The 14,889-nt window shown below is 50.3% G+C and overlaps 1 pseudogene; it reads right to left on the reverse strand.

The window, feature by feature from the left end:
• Positions 1-391: 391 nt before the first annotated feature.
• LOC131571854 (zinc finger protein 239-like) lies at positions 392-1,039 on the reverse strand (annotated as a pseudogene).
• Positions 1,040-14,889: the final 13,850 nt, after the last annotated feature.

A 14,889-nucleotide genomic window follows, 5' to 3' on the forward strand; every position in this document is an offset into this window, starting at 1 on the left:
AACAAATGGAACAGAAACAATATTGACAACAGAGTGTATAAATAAAACTGTTTACAGGGAAAACTAAAACACAACTGCCTGGCTCTTTCCAGCAACATATTTCCACCACTGGAAAGGACACCCTTCTTCTCAGGGAGAGTCCCTTTCCTGCCCCTGGCAATGACCTGAGGTGAGAGTGAATGCAATGACAGGGCAATGGCCAGACCCTCATGTTCTTCAGTTCTACACCATGTCATTGACAGGGGAAGGTATTGGGGCAGTTGTCTTCTCAGCATGGATCATAGCGAACATGGATCGCCAGCGCTCTTCCCAACGTTAGACCTCCATTGGGGATGAAGCTGGAGCAGTTCACAAAGCTCGTCCTGCAGCTGGGGCACTTGCAGGGCTTCCCTTAGTGGTGCCTCCGTTGGATTTTTGTCATGTTAGAGCTCTGGGTGAAGCTCTTCCCACACTGAGAACACTTGTAGGGCCCCTCCCCAGTGTGGATTCATTGGTGGGTGATGAGGTGGGAGTTTTGCTTGAAGCCCTTCCCACACTCAGGGCAGTGGAAGGGCCTTTCCTCTGTGTGAATCCGCTGGTGCTGGAGGAGACTGGAGCTGCTCTGAAACCTCTTCCCACAGGTTGGGCACTTGTAGGGCCTCTCCTCAGTGTGGGTGCACCGGTGCCTGATGAGGTGGGAGTTGTTCTTGAAGTCCTTCCCACACTCAGGGCAGTGGAAAGGCCTCTCCTCTCTGTGAATCTGCTGGTTCTGGAGGAGACTGGAGCTGCTCTGAAACCTCTTCTGACACTGGGGACACTCGTGGGGCCTCTCCCCCGTGTGGATGCATTGGTGGATGATGAGGTGGGAGCTGCAGGTGAACCCTTTCCCACATTCCTCACACTCGTAGGGCCATTCCCCAGTGTGAATCATCTGGTGGCAGATCAGGGTGCTGCTCTGCCTGAAACTCTTCCCACACTCCAAGCACTTGTAGCGCTTCTCCCCATCATGAAGCTGCTCATGGACCACCAGCTCTGAGCTCTGGCTGAAGCTCTGTCCACCTTCCTGGCTCAGGCTGGGTCTTTCCTCCTCAGAACACCCTGGGCTGGGTTTGGAGCCCCTCTTCCTGTGCAATCTCTGGGGAGTTTCCTCCCCGTTGGATTCCTGTGCCCTGGAGTCAGTCATAACAGCCTCTTTCACGAGGTTCTGCTGTGGGGATTTGTCCTCTCTGGTCCCAATCCTCAGCTTCTTGTCTGGAGGAGGAAAGACAAGGAGAGGATGGGATTTGCCTCCGTGCCAGAGGGAAGGGGAAGGAGATAGTTCCAGTGCATCCCCAGCAGGATGGGGTTGGCAGCAGGGTTGTCCTGCAGCTGGGGGCCATGCTGGGCTGGGAGATGGAGCAGGAGAGAGGGAAAAGGGGCACTGACTTCCTCCTCACCTGCCCAGGTGTCCTGAGGATCCTTCTTGTTCCTCACAGCCTCCTTTTCCATCTGGCAATGGTTTGGGGAGAGGAAATCCTGTTTTGGGAGAATAACAAGGGATGAGCACATTGAGTTTTGTACTGGTTTGAAGGCAAACCTGGGGAAGGTCTAAACCAGAATTGCAATTAAATAACCAAATGAAGATCAAGGCAATGATACAGAAACACTGCCTTAAACTGACAGAGTCAGGATATAACCTGAAACCCTGTGTGTCAGGGTGGTGGCAGCAGTCCAATTAAATGGTGGCTGCAGCACTGTTAGAGTGATGAAGGTGATTCTGTAAAAGCAGTGATCCTGTAGAAGGGTCTGGTCTTCCTCTGAAGGTCCAGTGGTGGTTATGGAGCTCTTGTCCTCTGGGAATCCAGTAGGCAAGCTGCTCCTGGTGTTAAAAGCCTCAGCTTATGTCCAGGTAGGGATGCTTGGATCCTCCCCCTGGGTGGAGCATCCCACAATGGGATGATGGAATTTTATCAGTCCCGCAGTGACACTCAATGGCCGATTAGCAGAAGATATCTCCTCTGGAGGGTGTTAAAAGGGCTGAGTCATGGAAGAGATAAAGAACACTGCCCCACCTGTTTATAGCAGTTGATGAAGATGGGGATTAAAAACATGCATTTGGTTACATCTTCCATTGCAACCTTAAACAGTGGGGTAATCTCTGCTCGGGGGGTGAACACCACCTCCCTTACCCAAACTCAGGTGTAAAACCCCCACCCTGGGAAGGCCACACACACAGGGAACAATGTCACACTTGCCCTGTCCGAGGGGAGGTCTCTGTCCCTGACACTCCCTTGCTGTCCCCCCTTTTCCCTTTCTTTCCATCTCTCTCTCTACCTCACGTTTAGTGTTCAATAAAATCCACTTTGGATTTGGTCTCATTAGCACATTAATTGGGGCAGAGGCATATCTCTAACAATTCTCTTAACCAGATTGCAACATTATTTTTGCACACTGAGTTCAGGGCACTGTTCTCTGACTCCAAGTGCCTTTGACAACAGCATGGTTCCCTTCTCTGAGGAGGTTGCGGTTCTTTCTGGAAGAACTCTTGGAAACTTGGACACAGTCCCTCCTTCCTCCTGGGGAACTTATGGGAGAAGTGATGAGGAAAATGGCTGTTGTGGGTGGCCAGTGTAAAGAAAATATTTTAGTGTCCTTGCTTGAAAAGTTTGGCAAAATCACTGGAGGAAAGGGAGGAAAAATGCCAGCGAGACTGACAAGGTTGATTTATCCCAAGGTGAGTAACACAAGTCTGCTAAAAGTCCCACAAGAAGCCCAGCTCAAGTAGCTAAATTCCCAAATAACTCCTGAATTCCCAGGCTTGGGTTTTTTGTCAAATGTGAGCATAATTTTTCTCTTCATCCCTGTCACCTTTGTGACAGCTACAGAGAGCTTTTCCTTCCTTTTAAAAATCTGTATTAGGCTGAATTTCCACTTTTCTTTTAATAGAAACTGCCAGCAGTTGAGCTGGAGCTGTGCAGAAATCGATGAAACTTTGAATTGCCACAAAATTACTTCTGTGGTTGGTTTATTATTATTTGGGATTTGTTTGCGTTTTCATCACATGTGACTTGTGGAAAATTCAAATCTTCATCAAAATGATTTATGCACAGTTAAGTTTGATTTCTGCCAAGTTTATTTTTTTCCAGTGCCCAGGAGGTGCTTTAGGGGTCTCTGTGCCTCTGACTCTGGGGGATGCTTGGGAGGGGCTTGGGGGGTTGTCCCTGTCCCTGTAACCCCAGGCCATTCCCCAGGGGGTTTCCATCATTCTCACCCCAGAGAATGCCTGGGGGGGTCTCTATCATCTCACCCCTGTGCCAGGGGTTGTTCGGGGCAGTCTCTGTCCGTCTCAGCCCAGGGAATGCTCAGGGGTCTCTGTCCCCTCCCCTGGGGGATGCTCGGGGGGGTCTCCCCATCCCTCTCAGCCCTGGTGTGACCCCACCCAAACATCTTCAGGGTCAGAGGGACAGAGACACCCCCAAAGCCCCAGAAGGGCTGAACCTGGGATTTGGTTTGGGGCTGAGGATTTAGGAAGGGACTGGAATTGGGGCTGGGTTGGAGTTGGGGCTGAGACTTGGAATAGAGCTGGGATTGGGGATAAGGATTGATATGAGATTGGCTTTAGGGCTGGGGTTGGGATTGGGTCTGGAGCTAGATGAGTCTGGGACTGGGATGGGATTAAATACAGAACTGTGAGTGTGTCTAAACGTGGAGTGAGATTGAGACTAGGATTAGATCAGGTTTGGGACTGAGCTCACCCAGAGTGGAACCGGGGGGATGTCACTGTGTGATGGTTTGGGGAAAATCCTGGTTTGGGGAAAAACAAGATTTGAATGCCTTTGGTTGGGGATTTCTCCCACCCAAGTCCATCTCCAGAAGTCACCTGATGTCCATAAAAACCTCCAAAAATCAAGAGTAAACAAAACAAAGCCACCAGGAGTTCCCTCTTTCCAGTCTCATCCCTCTGGGCTGCTGGTGGTCCCCCATCTCAGGGTTGCTGGGGATCCCAGTGGTCCTGGGCATCTCCCCTCTCCAGGGTCCTACTTAGGGATTCTGGGGGATTTTGGGGTCCCACAGTCCCCCTCTCCAGCCTCCCCCCGGTCCAGCCACTTGGGGTTCCTTCTTCTCTCCACTACCCTGTCCTATGTAAGGGCAAATTTTGGAAAAAAACCCCAAAAGGAGTTTCCTCTAGAAAGAAGATTCAAAGCAGATTCCCCTAGCTGGTTGAGGAAAATATTTCCTTAGAGAAAAGTGGAAAAAAACTGTTTATTTAACAGGTAAAGCATTCACCAGCACAAAAAAAAAAATTGACAATATTAAACAATAAAACCTCTTGCCACTCCAAAAGAAATTATAAACTCAGAAAGTCCCTCTTTGGGCTGTAGCTCGGCTCACTCAGTCTCTTATCAGTCTCTCATCAGTCCCTCTGGCACTGGAAATGCCTGGCCCAGGCTCAGCCTGGTGGGCCACAGGTGCAAGGTGCCAGTGGTGTTCTGGGTGTTCCGTCCAGAGCAGGTTTAAACAGCTCCAAAGAAAAAAGAAAAATCACAGTCCAGGGAACTTCTCTGCCTCAGAGATCTAAAAACTAACTGAAAGCAAAGGAGAGCTCTGCCCTGCTGTCTGTCCATCCGCAGACAACTGATACCTTAGGATTTAAGGTTTTCTGTTTTGTTTTGGTGTGCAGCTTTTAGCTTTATATTAAGTGTTACTGGGATCTTTTCACAGAGTGTTGAAGACAAAACAATCCTGTTCTAGCTGGAGACTCAAGGACAAGCTCTTCAAACTTCAGGCCAAAAGCATAACCAACATGAAAAGAGGAGGGCGGGCAAGCAAGCAAGGAGGATTAAACTTCATAATTTGGAGCTATTAATTGGGTAGTTAACTCCTATATGTAAATAGGCTAAAACTTATAAAAATGTGAGATCTCATGACCAAGCCTTCTTTTGCTCCCATCTTGGAGCTATTCAGCTGTGGCTCTGGTAATGCCAGAGTGTGGCCTTTGGAGGCATTTTAGTAAAAATTCACTTTATTCCTCTTAGCTCTGTCTGGCCTCTGTTCAGCTCCTTAAAGCATCACAACAGTCCAGGAGCCATAATGTGGAGGAGTGAGTGCAGTATCTGAAAACAAACTGCTGTTTCTTCCTCCTCCCCTTCGCTCTCAGAACCAGCCTTAAAGGTGCAGAACTCATTTCTGGGCTAAACAGACCGATGGGGGTACGAGCATCATGAAGTCACCCCAGGACACCCCTGTCAGGGTCAGGGGGTCCCGTCCCAACCTCATCTCCGGGCTGCCGGGGGTCCCCCAGCTCCGGTATTGCCCCTTCTCCTCTCCCTGCCCCGGGGGTCCCCATTCCACAGCCCTGGCTCTCACGGGGATCCCCAAAACCAATGTCCCGCCCCGTTGGTACCGGGCCATCCCTACATGGACCCCTCAGACCCTCCTGAGGGGAGATCACGGCTCCTCTCCCCCCGAAAAAGCTCCTCTTAGGGAGCCCGGAGATATCGGGGGCTCGAGTCCAGGATCTGCCGGCTCCGAACACTCTCCAAAAATCCTCCTGGAGACCCCTGGCTGGAGCCGGGGCGAGCTCGGCCTCCGCCCTCCCCTGCGGCTCGGGGCTGGGGGCGATGCTCCCGGGGCAGAGGGTGCTGCAGGCTCGGCATGCGGGCGCTGCGAGCGCCGCGATTCTCCCGCTCCTGCTGCTGCTCCTCCTCCTCATCCTCCCCATCATCGTCCTCTTCCTCCTCATCCTCCTGCTCCTCTTCATCATCCCGCTCCTTGTCGACCTTGTGCTCCTCATGGTCCTCGTCGTCTTCCTCATCCTCGTCCTCCTACTTGTCCTTCTCCTCTTCTTCCCCATCCTCCTCGTCATCCTCCACCTCCTCCTTGTTGTCCTCCTCCTTCTCATTGTCCTCATCCTCCTCATGCTCGTCCTCATCCGCCAAATCTTCCTGCTCCTCTTCGTTGTCCCACTACTCATCTACTTTCTCCTACTCCTGGTCCTTCTCCTAATCCTTGTCCTAATCATTGTCCTCGTTCTCCTCCTGCTAGTTCACATCCTCATCCTCCTCCTCGTCCACTGCCTCCTCCTCATCTGCATCCTTGACCTCCTCCTCCTTGTCATCCTCCTCCTCCTCCCCATCGTTCTTCCCCTCCTCATTTTCCTTATCTTCCTCCTACATGTCCTCATCCTCCTCCTCCTCTTCCTCGTCCTCCTGCTCGACATCGTCCTCGTCCTCTTCCCTCTCTTCCTCCTCTTGCTCCTCCTCCTTTTTGTCCCCTTCCTTGTCATCATCCTCCTCCTCCACCTCAATATCCTTGTCCTCCTCCTTCTCCTCTAGCTCCTCTTCCTCCTCCTCGTCCTTGATCTCTTCCTAGTCTGCCTTATCCTCCTCTACCTCCTCCTCCACATTCTCCTCCTTCTCCTTGTCCTCCTCCACATCATTGTCCTACTCTTCCTCCTCCTCCCCCTTGTCCTCTTCCTCGTGTTTCTGCTCCTCCTCCTCCTAGTCCTCCTTATCCTCCTCCTCCTCGTTCTCCTTCTCCTCCATTTCTTTCTCCTCTTGCTCTTCCTCCTCCTCTCCTACTCCTCCTTGTCCTTGTCCTAGTCTTCCTCTTCCTTCCTCCTCCTCATCCTCATCCTCATTCTCCTACTCTTCCTCCTCCTCCTCCTCGTACTTTTCCTCCTCCTCCTCGTCCTTTTCCTTCTCCTCATCCTAGTCCTCATACTTATCCTCATGGTCCTCCTCCTCATCTGCCTCCTCCTTCTCCTCCTCCTTCTCATCCTTGTCCTCGTCCTCCTTGACCTCCACCTCTTTCTCCTCCTCCTCGTCCTCCTACTCGTCCTCATCCTCCTCCTCCTCCTCCTTGTCCACCTCCTCCCCCTCATCCTCCTTCTCCTCGTCCTCCTTTTCATCCTCATCCTCCACCTCTTTCTCCTCCTCCTGGTCCTCCTCCTCCTCATCCTCCTCCTCCTTGTTCTTCCCCTCCTCGTCCTACTCATGCTCCTCCTCCTCCTCCTGCTTTTCTTCCTACTCTTCCTCTTCATCTTCCTTGTCCTGCTCCTTGTCCTCCTCCTCCTTCTCCTCATCCTCGTCTTCCTCCTTTTCCTCCTCTTCATCCTCCTTTTCCTTCTCTCCTCTTTGTCCACCTTTGTGTCCTCCTCCTCGTCCTCTTCCTCATCCTCCTCCTGCTACTCCTCGTCCTCGTCCTTCTCCTCCTCCTGCTCCTCCTCCTCGTCTTCTTCCTCTTCTGTGGGGATTAGGAATATATGGGAAAATATATGTCCAATTGTGTCAGGAACTTACGTTTTAAAAAAGGAACTCACTTGTTGCGGCAGAATGTCCAGATATGGACAACACTGGACAAACTAGACTAGTGAAGAGCTTTTTTATTTTATTTTCAGCACATCAGTTTCAAGACATTGTTAGACAATGGAGACAGGATGTTAACAGCTCGCTGATCTACAGGGAATGTTTGGGAAGGTGGGGTATTACAGAATGACATAAACTATCTCAGTTTAGATTTTAGCTAATCATACATAGAACAACACATATTGATAAGCATTCTATCTAATCTTATAAAACATACGTAATGGTAGTTAAAACAAAGACTGGTTCATAAGAGACAAAGAACAGAGTCCTCACCCTCCTCCTCATCCTCTTTCTCCTCCTCTTTCTCCTCCTCCTCCTCCTCCTCCTCCTCCTCCTCCTCCTCCTCCTCTTCCTCCTCCTCCCTCTCTTCATCTTCCTTCTCCTCGTCCTCATCCACCTCCTCTTCCCCCTCCTCCTCCTCCTCATCCTCCTCCTCCTTGTCCTTGTCTTCGTCTCCTCCGTGGTGACACTATGGAACCTCTTGGAACCAAGGGGCCATGGTGACACTGTGGTGCCTCATGTAACCAAGGAGACTATTGTGAAACTCGGGGGCCCCAAGGAACCAAGGGTCCATGGTGACCTTGTGCAGCCCGGAGTGTCATGGAGGAGCCACTGTGACACAGAGAGGGCGCCTGGAGCTGAGGGGCCATGGTGACACATCAGGGCTTTGTGGAACCACGAAGCCATTATGACATTGCAAGGCCTCATGGTGGCACAGGGCCATTGTGACACTGCAGAAGCAAGGGAACTTTGTGACACTCCAGGGCCTCATGGAATCAAGAAGACCTTTGTGACACTGAGGAATCCTATGGAACCAAGGGAACATGGAACAGGTCTGGCTGGCTGGGCCTCCTAGCAATCATCTGACAGGTCTGTCTGACCTTGGCATGTGGAGGGCTGCTTCTCATCAGCCCCTGAAGCACTGGGGCTCTTGGCTTTCCTTCCTGTGGGAGAGAACTGTCCTTCTCCTCCAGGGGACCATGGCCAAAATTGGTATTCCTCCTCTAAATTTCATTATATGCACAGATTGTTCTCAGATGAAATCTGCCAGAAGAGACAGGTCTGGCTGCCTTGGCCACCCAGGGGCCACCTCTCATCTGCCTTTGAAACCCAGGGACCATGTGCTTTTCTTGCTTAGGGGAAAAAAGCATCCATCTCGACCAGGTGCCCATGGCCAAAATTGGGAAACTGCCTCTGGAATTCCCTATATCCAAGGACAGCTTCAGACAAAAGCTGCCAGTACTGACAAGTCTGGCTGGCCTTGGCTTCCTGAGGGCTGGCACTCATCTAACTCTGAAACACTGGGGCTCTGTGCTTTCCTTCCCAATATAAAGAACTCTTCTTCCTGTCCAGGTGCTCATGGCCAAAATTTATGTTCCACCTCCAAAATGCCCAATGTCCAAGGAGAGCCCCTAGATGAAAGGTGCCAAGAGAGACAGGTCTGGCTGCCCTTGTCCTAAGGTTGGCCACCCCTCATCTTCTTCCAAAACACTTGGACTTTTCACTTTTCTTTCCTATAGGAAAAAGCCATCCATCCTGACCAGGTGCCCATGGCCAACTCTGCCATTCTACCTCCAAAACTCTGTACATCCAAGAATTGCTCCCAAGGTAAAACTGCCAGGACAGACAGGTCTGGCTGCCCCTGGCCTCTCGGGAGCTGCCTCTCACCTGCTTTCCAAACACTGGGGCATAGTGTTTTCCTTCCTATGGCAATGAACAGTCCTTCTTATCTCTGCAGAAATGACCAAAAATGGGATTCCACCTCCCAAACTCCCTATATCCAAGGGTTGCTTTCAGCCAAAAGCTACCAGGACAGAGAGCTCTGGTTGGCCTAGGCCTCTGATGGCCGCCTTTCATTGCCCCTCAAACACTGGTGTTCTGTGCTTTCCTTCCTATCAAAAGAACGATCCTTCTTCTCTAGGTGTCCATGTCTGAAACTGGACCTCTAAAATTCCAAGGGTTGCTCCCAGGCAAAATCTGCCAGTACAATCAAGTCTGGCTGGCCTTGGCCTCTGGTGGCTGCCCCTGCAACACTGGGGCTGGGTTCTTTCCTTCCCATGAAGATCACCGGGACGCTGTGGGGACCATATGGAACCAAGGGGATCATTGTGGCACCACTGGAGCCCATGGAACCAAGATGCCATGGTGACACAGTGGGGCTTCATGGAACCCAGAGACCATTGTGACTCTGTGGGGCCTGATGGAACCATGGAGACCATTGTGACCCTTTAGGGCCTGGTGTCACCAAGGGGGCATTATGACACCTCAGGGCCTTGTGGAAGCAAGGGACCATTGGGACACTGTGGGGCCCCATGGAACCGAGGGAACATGGAACAGGTCTGGCTGACTTGGCCTCCCAGGGGCCGCCTGACAGGTCTGGCTGATGTTGGGATGTCAAAGGCTGCCTCTCATCAGCTCCTGGAACACTGGGGCTCTGTGCTTTCCTTGCTGTGGAAAAGAACCATTCCTCTTTTCAGATATGCATTGCCAAAATTGGTACTCTCCCTAAAAATTTCCTATATGCAAGGGTATCTCTCAGAACAAAATCTGCCAGCTCTGGCTGGCCTTGGCCTCTGGTGGTCACCTCTCATCTGCCCCTGAAACACTGGGTCTCTCTTCCTTCATTCCTATGGAAAAGAACTGGCATTCTTGTCCAGGGACCATGGCCAAAATTAGAATTTGGCCTCCCAAATTCTGTATATCCAAGGATTGCTCCCAGACAAAAGTAGCCAGGACAGAGAGGTCAGGCTGGCCCTGTCCTCTGGTGATTTTCTTAGAGTAAAAGCTGAATGTTTTCATTTGAAAACACCTTGGAGAGGGCCCAGAGACCTCCTAAGGAGGGATTTGGAGGCCTCGGGCACATGACCACTATATATGGACAAAGGAGCTCTGTGCTCTTGTGGCGGTTTTGCATCACAGAAGTGATGTTCTAAGAGAAGATGCTAGGAATGTCCTCCATGTCTGACAAAAATCCAATCAGTAATAGCTTGCAGAATTGACAGTCTGCTAAACCACTAAGGAAAATTTACATGCCTCTGTGGAAACACATTTTAAAGATGAAAAAACCGCTGGTGCTTGCCTGCAAGCCCCGGGCAGGGGGAAGAGAAGCCATCGGCCCCCGGCCATGCTGCTGCTGCTGTGTTCTGGCCTGGCTGCTGAGATCCTGGCCCTCCCCCCAGCGCAGCCCATCCTGACACAGCCCCAGCGCAGCCACTGCAGAGACCTCCATTGTAAAACAGCTCCGGCCACAAGCACCGAGCCTGGCCGGGGTCACGGAACCATCTGCAGGCCCCGGGTGAGATATTAATTCTTTCAGTGCTTCCATCCTCCCTTGAGTGAGAGAAAAGGACAAAGTGCAGACACATAGAGGAGCAACATGAACACACCAAGATCAGTGAAGAGGAAGTCAAGTCCCTGATGGGAGGGATGAGGAGATGTCCCAATCTTGGGGCTGAAATCCTCTTGTAAAGCTATGGAGAAGGATGTAATTGATACATCAGACTCTCTTTTTCTCTATAAGGCATTGAAAAGTGTGAGGAAACGACTTGTTCAGCTTCTATGGCAGCAGCTCTCTGGCCACAGAGAGAAACAAAACTTTCCCAGGCATTGTTTTGGAAAAGCCTTTGGAGAAGATCAGAAAAAAGAAAAAATTCTCAGCTTGACTTGCTGTACCTGGTATTTAAACAAGTTGAATGTGTTGCAGAGATTTGTTTACCAAAGGATGGGTTCTTAATTAGCCAATTGTGATGGTATTTGGATTGGAGGATCAATTAGGTCAACTTGTAGCAAACTAGGGTATAAAAGTATGGGTTTCTTAATAAAGATTATTGATCAGCCTTCTGTGAATCATTGAGTCAATGTCTATTATTACCCAGCTGGGAGCCCTTAACGTGACAGGCCTCCATGCTAAAGTAAGCACATGTTGAAGTAGCTGTGATCACATGAGAATTTTGAACAGAGAAAGAGAGAAGAAGAGTGTTGACACCCTGTGCCCTCATGAAGAGAAGATCATCTCTGTATTCAGAGATGAAGATAATTTCAGAAATACACGAAGAGGACCTTTGCTCTTCAACAGCTCATCTTTAAACTAATACCCCATAAGCAGACATGGCCCATGAACACTGCTGTGGGAAAAGTTGTGGAAAAAATGAGAGGGACTTCACAATGGCAGATTTGCTGGGCAGCTGCTATTCACTGAAATTGAGAGCAATGAGAGAATTATTTTCTTATGGAGAAGTCTCCATAGAAGGAAAGAGAGACTCCTCTACCCAAGAGAACTGAAGAAAGCCTCTTATAGAAGTGGTAAACTGACCGAAACCTTTAGGTTTTGTCTCATTACATTGTCAGTAACAAAGAAAAGGTTTTAGAGAGAGGAGAAGTATTCTAAAAGTTTTGTTCTGATTCTTATTTCTCTTTCTTTGAGTTACTATTAATAATCTTTTCTTTATACCCTTTTAAAGTTTTGAGCCCACTTTACCTTTCTCCTAATTCGATCTCACAGCAGAAAATCAGTAAGAATATTCTAGTGAGTGCACAGGTAATTAGCCAACACTGAATCCACCACACTAATTGATGCATTGGCCAAGAAATCTCATATTGGTGAACTAAAACCACTACAGAGAACTTCCTGATGAACTGCATGAGAGCAGAGGGAAATCAAGGAAGAGCCATGGTTTGTCAGGACTTGCTTGATCCTAATGAGCCCTGTGGTGCATTTGGAGGTGAGCCCTGGAACCTCAGGGCATGAGAGGAGATTGCACAAACCTTTCCAGATGTCAAAGTCAGAGGAAACACTCAAAGTGTCTCAAAGCATGAATGGGTCCCACTGAGGTCCATCCCCAATGCAGGCTCCTCCTGGACTCCTTGGAGGAGTGAATTGGAGGCCAGGATGGCACTAAATGCTCTCAGAGATTCAGTGTGGAAAGGAAATTCCAAAGTACCTTAAAAACCTTGAGTATTTCAAATCATTGATGAGGCCCACTGAATGTCAGTACAGAGTTCTCAAGGGACTCATTAAAGCAGAAAACTGGGGCCATGATTGCAGAAACTTCTCATTGAGTTTGTATTAAGAGTGAAACACCAAGTACCTTAAAATACCTGAAGTACCTTGAGGCATTAATGAGCCCACTGCGTGTTGTTACTGACAAAGGCTCTTAGGGGACTCATTAAAGCAGATAATTGGAGGCCATGTTTGCAATAAACCTCTCAGAGACTCCAAGGCAAAAGCCGAATCTTAAGCTCTTTGAAAAACTCTGTGACCATTAAGGAGCCCCTAGGGCCATTTCTGACCAAGACTCCCCAGGGAATCCTTCCAGCAGATCCTTGAGGCCACTGGGATGTGGGCTAGGGGGGGATGCTGAGGGCAGGACAAGCGGCTGACAGTGCCCAGCCTGGCTGGAGCTGTGCCAGGAGGCCCCAGAGCCTCAGGACAAGGTGTCTCCTCACAGCCCTGGGTGGCACAGACCCTGCTGTGCCCCAGGGCACCAAGACTTGGCTTCTCTTTGTCCCCACCTGTCATCACTGCCTCCAGTTCTCTGCTCTGCCTGGGGCCTGGGGACACTTTCTCAGTTGTGTCCCTCTCTGGGACCCATTAAAACTTCAAGAAACTTTGGAGTTGGATTCTGACTTGGAGTTCTGGAGAGGTTTCTTCAGCTCCCTCTCAGGGACTGATGTTCAGGGCCTGAGCACAAAGCCCCAGAGGCTCATTAAAGTCCTTGTGCTGTGTTTGTGCTGCTGAGCTGGGATGGGCTCCTGGCACAGAGGCAGCTCCTGTAGAGCTGCAGAACCAAGCAGAGCTTTAAAAACACATTTTGCTTGATGAGCAGCTCTTCTGCCAGCCCAGCAGGGTTGGGACACTGCCTGCAGCCACCCCAGGCACAGCACAGAGGCACAGAGAGCTTCAATCAGTCAGGGCTGGGAAGGTGCTGAGAAGTGCCTGGGGCAGAATCATTGCCAGCCCTTGGCACAGGAACCTCTGGCTGCAGGACAATGCAGCTGCAGCTCCTGGAACCATCTCCTGCAGCTGGAACATCCCAATGCCTACAGACTCTGTGAGTACAACTCTTGAGTATTTCTGGTGCAGGGGAGGTGAAATGCTCATGAAGCTCTGACATGCTTAGGGGTTCAGATCAGTCATGGAATATTTCCAAGACAAGAATTTTGATAAGAACGTGGAAATTTCCAAAGATTTTGTATTCCATTTCGTACTACTGGTTGATGGCAGGGAAGGGGGTATAAATATTAACGGCTGATTATGAATTTTGACTAGTGTCTAAGACATTTGAACTGTTCCTATTAGTGATCAATAGGTTCACAGGAGATCTCTAATGTGCTTGCAGCCACTCTGCCCATGGACAGCACCAGCATCACTTTTACTCTTAACCATCAGGCTCACTCTGAGCTATCTTTTCTCCAAGCTGCAAACAGAATCTGCCCCCAGCCAGCGCCCTGCAAACAGGCAGGATTCTGTCAGTCCAAGGAGAGTACACAGAGATTTGGGGTCTGTGAGTGCTGGCAGGGAGAGATCAGGCACAGGGAAACACCTGCGGGAAGGAAAATCTCCTGGAAGCAGAGGGAAGATCAGGCAATAACAGAAAACAAAACCCAGCAATGCTGTGGCCAGGAGAGTTTAGAGATGTGCACAGGATCCCCTCCAGTGCAGCCCCTCCCTCTGAACAAGCCCCCTCCCTCCTGTGCCCCAGCCCAGCCTCTGCCCTCAGGGCCGGGGCTCCAAGGCGTGCAGCCCCTCCTGTGCAGGCAGAGCTGCAGCAGAGCCGTGGGGCAGCTCTGCAGCCCCGGGCCCAGTTCCCTCTGCAGAACACAGGGCTGGGAGCAGCTGCCCAGCCCTGGGGGCTCTGGCAGGGGGCACAGCTGGCTCAGGGTGACGCTGTCCCCAGTGCCCGGCTCTGGGCAATGCTGTCAGTGCAGCCAGGGAAGGAGCTACACCTCCCTCAATCCAATGCCAGCATAAGGACACTTTGAAGTCTCCCTGAGATTTCAGTCCAAGCTGGGAGCTTCAATCCCGGATGCAAACCTGTCCGAGAGCATCTCTGAATTATAAGATTAATGGGGAAAGGCAGAGCTGTTGTGACATGGCAAATGCTGCTGGGTTGTTGAAATGAGCAACATGAGTCCTTGGCTACAAGTATGAAGCTGGGCTGTGGTGGATCCATCTGCTCTCAGCAGTACCTGGTGATATTTTATGGGCAGCATAAGAAAGTTATTATCCTTCACCTGAGGATGGTTAAACCCCAGAGAAACTCCCAAGAGAATAACATGACAGACCATCTCCCCTCACGCTCCACTCATCATCTTGCCTCAGGGAACTCACTCTGTTCTACCAGAGGGCAGCAGAAATACTGAGGGTTTGATATCCAAGAATACCAGGAGAGACATGGGGGAAGCTTAAAAAGAAAACCACAGAACTCTTAAATACAGAAGTGTTTCTGTGTGTATTTCAGGGGAGGGTATATGGGAAATATCTTTGATTTTGGTTACAGATATCTCTTCTAACTCTTCACTGTCCTTTTCTCCATGAACAGGTCCCCATGTGCAGGCACAGCAA

Source organism: Ammospiza caudacuta, unplaced genomic scaffold (genome assembly GCF_027887145.1).
Source record: "Ammospiza caudacuta isolate bAmmCau1 unplaced genomic scaffold, bAmmCau1.pri scaffold_39, whole genome shotgun sequence".
In the NCBI taxonomy this organism is placed as follows: Eukaryota; Metazoa; Chordata; class Aves; order Passeriformes; family Passerellidae; genus Ammospiza; species Ammospiza caudacuta.